The sequence below is a fragment of the Malania oleifera genome, chromosome 8, assembly GCF_029873635.1.
Source record: "Malania oleifera isolate guangnan ecotype guangnan chromosome 8, ASM2987363v1, whole genome shotgun sequence".
Taxonomy (NCBI): Eukaryota; Viridiplantae; Streptophyta; class Magnoliopsida; order Santalales; family Ximeniaceae; genus Malania; species Malania oleifera.
This window is the reverse complement of record NC_080424.1, coordinates 58,971,302-58,977,719: the sequence shown is the minus strand read 5'-3', so window position 1 is coordinate 58,977,719 and position 6,418 is coordinate 58,971,302. Positions and strand designations below refer to the sequence as shown.

The window sequence follows — 6,418 nt, the reverse complement described above, 5'->3', positions numbered from 1 at the left end:
GGTTGGAATGGTGCATGTGGGCAATTGTAGTATGAATAGGAAGGATCAAAGCAAATTGCACACACTTCTGCATAGGTCTTTAGTTGTTATTGCTACCTTAAGGACAAGCATTAATCTAACTTTTTAGACATGCTATGTAGAGTGGGCGTCAGGTCAATGTCTGAGGTCAACTCGTAAACTCCCTTAGGTTTCAAAGTGGATGGATTGGATGGTCAGCGAGCAGCAACATTGTGCTGCTGAGAATTCTTAGTTAGGTTCTCAAAGAGAACTAAAGCCTCATTCTCGTGCTTGGTGAGGAAAGTACCTCCACACGATGCATCAACCATTGACTTATCTCTCTTAACCAACCCTTCATAAAAGGTTTGCACTAATTTCAACTTGGGGACCTGATGATGTGGACATTTATATAGGAGGCCCCTAAATCGCTCCCGGGTCTCAAATAAAAGTTCCCCATCCATCTGTGAAAAACTTGTCATAGCTCTCCGAAGCTAAATCGTCTTCCCAATTAGGAAGTACCTTTTTAAGAATTCGTGCTGCATAGTGGCCCAGTTGGCCACCGAATTTGGCTCTAAGGACGTTAACCAATATTTGGCTTTATCCTTTAGAGAGAACGGAAAAAGCCTAATATGGAGAGCATCATCACTAAAATTAAGTATACAGGTGGTGGAACAAATCTCCAAGAATTCATCTAGATGCTAGAAAGGAATTTTTGTAGAATTCCTATGAAAGGTGGATAGCACCGAGGTGGTGGAAGTTTTTATCTCGAATTGCACTACCTGTACATCCAGGAACCGGATACAAGATGGCAAGGTGTATGCATTAGGTGCAAAGTAGTCCCTAAGAGGCTGAATGGGTTGCTCTCCTACCACAAGTAGGTAGGGAGCTCGGGGTTCTAGGATTTGTTCAATGGGAAGCAGTGCGTTTTTGTTCAGCCATGACTTTTGGCTTAGACAACTCAGCTATGTCTAGATTAGAGGTAGGTTTACTAAGGGACCTACAAGATTTTTCAATCTCAGGATCTATGGGAACTATCTCGGGCTCCAAAGAACGCAAACCAAACATACACACTTTAAGAACAGAGATTCAAAACTTAAATATATAAACAAGAAAATTAAAAAAAAACAAAAATATATACAAACAAACCAATAATATACTAAGAAAGAAATTGGCTAACAACCGTACCCTAGTCCCCAGCAATGGCGCCAAAATTTGGTAGGCTCACCAAGGCTTGGGTCCTTAACTACCAAAAATAATATTTATACTACCTAATAATCCCAAGTTTAGTAGAAAGTGGGGAAGTCGGGTGTTGATCCATGAAGACTAAACCATGCAACTGTAAACCTTTTCTCAATTAGTTTATTAATGTCTCGTGTAAAATAAAAGTGAAAAGGGTGGTATTTTTGCAATGAGTGTGTTTATATCAACTGCTAGAAAGCAAGTAAAAGCTAAAATACCCTACTCCTACAAAGCAATGCTTGGATTTGAATCAGACACTAAATGCCATGCCTCTAACTACGTTCAACCAGATATACATAAGAGTACTAACCTGAGCTTCTCAAGCCAAAGCAGGAGAGGGTCAGTCGAGGGCACAGAGTAGCAAGGGTGCACCAACCGTCCGGAGCACAGTCAAGAACCGAAGTATATCCTATCTCAACGATCAAGTGATCACCTCCGCAGATCCATAGCCAACTACTTCTATCAAACCGAAACTATAGTAGTGCTTATCCTTATAGACAACCTTTCATCATAACCAAGCAATAAATCAAAAGCAGTAAATTGAAAGCATGTAAATAAAAGCAGTAAGGTGAAACCAAGTAAAAAGATCAGGCCTTTGTATTTAAATTGTCTATCACTAATGACTTCCTGTACAACTAAATGATCATCTAATCTAACAAAGAAAATAAAAATCACTCCCTTTTATTCGAGTCGCCTCTCACAAACAGCTGTCCTTGCAACAGAGTGATGGCTCTTAATGGTGTTTTAGGCCTGTCACTAACCTAAAAAAGGCCAAAGAGGAACCTAAAGCACATTGTCGAAGCTATTATTTATAGGCTCTAGTGTTTAGAAGGTTTGATTTTTAGTTTAAGAAGGTTTATAGAAAATCTCACGCAGAAGATCATCGTCATCAACCAAGTCACTCCCATGCTTCCCTTATGCATGACCTGGTCGAGACTCACAAGAAATCAAGAATTCAAGTCTTTGGTGTCTTCAACTAAGTCGCACTTCAGGGTCTTTCTGGTCGAGTTGATGGTTGAGACTTGCAGGATCTCTATCTTTAGGAAATCTCAAGAACTCGACTCGCCCCTCAAGGTCTCTTGGTTAACCACTTTATCGATGCTCTCGGTATTTCTTAGCTCAGGATAGTTTAGCATCTCGCCTTAGTCGCCCTTGAAAGTCACATGGTCGACCACTTGGTCGACCCTTATAGTATTCCGATCTCAGTCTAAACTTTGGAGTCTGCAATGGAAGACTAGGTCGCCCGTTGTATTGCTGGCCGCACCACTTAGTCGAGAAAATACTTATTTTTCTCTGATGATCTGAGGCTTTGGTAGTCTGGTTAAACATTTGACTTTGAGCTTGGTGTACTCATTATACTCTTTTAACTTCTCCTATGCCTAACTCCTTGGTTTTTAGTGGTATTGTTGGCCTTACAAGGCTTAAAATCTTATTTTTTGATGATAACAAACAAGAGGGACTTAACATATTTTGTTAAGTGATGATATTTCAGGATTCAGGTATGTGAACACAAAGTCAAATGCTCATAAGGATGATTCAAAGCTAATATTTCAAAGAATGATGATCAAACAAAGCTTAAAGAACATTAACGCATGAAGTCAAAGATGATATCTATTAAAACTTGAAGATCATGAGAGTGTAGATGTTACAAAAGGACTTGCTAAAAGCTTAAATTACATTAAAACTTGAAGAAAAGCAAGCTACATCAAAGAAAGAAAAGCATGAAGACTCAAGTGCTTAGAGTGTCAAAAGTTCTAAAAAGTCTTTATGTAAGTACTTAGCATTTAGATATCTTTGTAAAATATTTTTGAAGCTCTTCTAAGGTTAAATATTGACTTAGAGACCTTATTTTAAAACCCAAAAAATGTTTTATAAAGAAGCAAAGCAAGAAAGCAAAAAGGATTTTTGAAAACAAAAATGAAATTTCTAAAAGTGGTATGTTTAGATGACTGAGGAGAATCCTCAGACGTCTAAGGAAGCACCTCAGACGACTGAAGTTTTACTTCAGAAATTTGAAGAATTTATTTAGAAATCTAAAGATTTAATTCAGAATACTGAAGATTTTATTTTTGAAACACAGAATAGGCAGAACACCTTCAGACATCTGAACGGTCAGTTCAGTCGTCTGAACAGGATCTTCAAAATTTTGAACCTACGCTTCAGACATCTGACCCTATGTCCAGTTTAATTTTTCAAAACTTTAAGAAACTTCAGAAGACTAAACCCAAAAGTTCAGTCATCTGAACACTGTTAATGATCAGAAATTTTAAATATTTTAAATTTCAAATTAAGGTTGCTTGTGCCTCAAATCTTCTAAAAACTTGGAAGATACTCCAAGTTGGGCATCATGAAAAACACTTTTCTAAGCCTATAAATACATGGTTTTTCAAATCAAATTTACACACCAAGAAAGAAAGAATTGAAAAATCTTCTGAAAGCAACTTGCTCTTGAAAAGATCTCTCCTGCTCACTCATTACAATACTTTTTTGCTGAGAAACTGAAGTATTAAACATCTCAAATCTAGTTCCTACTACTAATATCCATCTAGAGAAGGAATTGGTGAATTCTATACTTGAGCTTCATCTTATTTCATATTGGTATTTAAATTCTAAAGTACATAGTGCTGAATTTGTACTAATTTGCTTTTTGAAAGAGTTTTCTTGTATGTAGCAATTATCTTGTATTTTTGCAGTATTTTTTATGATTCCAGGTTGTAGGATCATTGACCAAGCGTGGGGTATCACTTGGAGAGGTGATTACTCTAGCCTATTGAAGGAGTGCCCAAGCGTGGGGTATCGCTTGGAGAGGTGATTACTCTAGCCTATTGAAGGAGTGTGTAAGGTTTTGTTCTGCCCGGAAAGGAACAGGTATAGTAGAATCCTTAGGTGGTTTGCATAAAATGAGGACGTAGGCTAGGGATTAGTCGAACCTTGTAAAAATCTTGTCTCACTCTCTTCCCCACTCTCATTTAAACTCCAGCATATATTAACTGCATGTATAAAATTTAATTCTTAATCATAAATACTACATGGATTGGAAATTAAATAAACCAAGGTTTAATTTGGTTTTGGGATTGCGAAAAACGAAAAGGAGTACATTGGTTAATCAATATTAATTGGGAAATCCTCAAAGGGAGTTCGTTGATTGGTTAACACCTAAAGACAAATTAACTAAGAGTTTATTTAAATTTTGAGTTGTTGGAAATTTGAGTTGTGGTTTGCATTGAGGAATCAAATTTCATTTAATACATGGCTTGAAACAATTATACACACAGGGCTATCAACAAAAGCTGAAATTACCAAAGTGCTAGAAATTATATTTGCTTGAGTATTTTGTTATTGATTACTTAGATGTTGATGTAGGTGTTTAAGTTTTGATTACTTGTTCTTGGAAAATAAATTGGTTGATCTTCATTACTTTGTATTAATCTTGAAACAATTTCATTAATTGAAGTGTGATTTGTGACAATTTCATTAATTGAAGTGTGATTTGTGATTGGCCTATATAAGAATTAAATATCAAACATTCTTGTGTGATTATAAAACAAGAGGTTAAGAATTCATTAAAAAAATATTTAAAAGAAAACTTTAATAACCCAATTCACCCACCCCCCCTATTGAGACTACACCTCAACTTCTAGGTATTTCTTGAAAAGACTAACAAACCTTGCATAGTTTTGAACAATGATAACAATGGGTAAATAAATAAAAAAGTAAGGATAAACAAAGGCAGATGAGGATCTAAAATCATGCATTTTATGGACTAATCATTAAGGGAGTTAAGGAGACACTGCCCTATAAGGAGAATTTGTAAACGACATTGCTCCATCCAGTTAAGTGAGCAAGATAGTGGAATCCTCAAGTGAGTTGGCTTAAGGCGGGCACGTAGGCTAGATTGGCCGAACCTCGATAAAAATATTGTGTTTGCTTTCTCTTTCCTTACGCTATTCATTTTCCGCACTTTTATGTTTAGGTTTAATTTGTTGTGAATGTTATATTTGTTTTAAATATTGGCATACATAAATAATTAAGTGATATTGAGATTTTTTAGAAAGACCCTAGGTTGTTTAATATTGATTGTGACTTTAAAATGGACACACTTAACCTAAGAATTTAAATGCCCAATTCACCCCCACTCTTGGATTACATCATAACTGTCAATTGGTATCATAGCCTCGTTGCAAAAAGTTTAACCGCTTGTGTTAAAGATCGCAATGGCTCTTATTGGTGTATCCTTATTTGGTAAGGGGCTTACTTATCATGTTTTGATGATAACAAATAAAGGGTCACTTAACATGTTTTGTTGCAAGTGATGAAATTTCAGGAACCATGTTATTAAGCTCGAGTTCAAAAGCTGATTGCAAGAGTCCATGGAAAAGGGATATGAAAGATTGAAGATTATAAGAGCATGAATATCAAAGAGTACTTGCTAAAAGCTTAGAGAATTTGAAGCTCAAAGTTCAAATGACTCAATAAAGGACAAGCATGAAGACTCCTAGCTTAGAAAGTGTTTTAAAGTCCTAAGAAGAGTCTCTATGTAAGTACTTCATTCAAATGATAATTTGATTGGATTTGAAGCTCATTAGGAATCTCATTGACCTAGAGACCATGTTTTGAAAAACCCTAGAATATACTTTTTAAAAGTCTTAAATTATTTTGGGGAAAGACAAAGAGCAAAAACAATTTGGAAATAAATTTAAAAAAAAAAAAATTTGGTGTTTCCAGGAAATTGACAAGGTTTTCCAAGTCAACTGACAAATATTTAAATTGATTTTGAAACAACCCAAGAGGACCCAGTCGACTGACACAGTTTTTTCATATGACTAAAAAAATTTGAACTGATTTTGAAACAACTCACGAGGACCCAGTCAACTGACTCGTGTCTTCCCAATCGACTGACTCGCTCTGACTTTGAAAATCTCAGTGTTTAAATGGTTCCAAGCGACTGACTCAAATTTTCCAGTCAACTGACTCTTTGAGATTTTATTTTTAAACTTAATGGGTACTTTCCAAATTTGATTTTGTTTTTTTTTTAAATTCTAGCTGTTATGAAAACTTGAGAAACACTCAAAGTCACTTGGGGAACTCGAAATACTCTTGATTAATCATCTATAAATACCTCCCCAAGGCAAAGGATTCAAACACACCAAGAAATTACAACAATCAAGCCTTCTTGTTCTCA

At 35.8% G+C, this 6,418-nt stretch overlaps 1 non-coding gene across 1 annotated transcript; it reads left to right on the top strand.

The window, feature by feature from the left end:
* Positions 1–384: 384 nt before the first annotated feature.
* On the top strand, positions 385–490 carry LOC131163167 (small nucleolar RNA R71). The gene has a single exon (XR_009138945.1). It is a non-coding gene; the product is annotated as a small nucleolar RNA R71 (small nucleolar RNA).
* Positions 491–6,418: the final 5,928 nt, after the last annotated feature.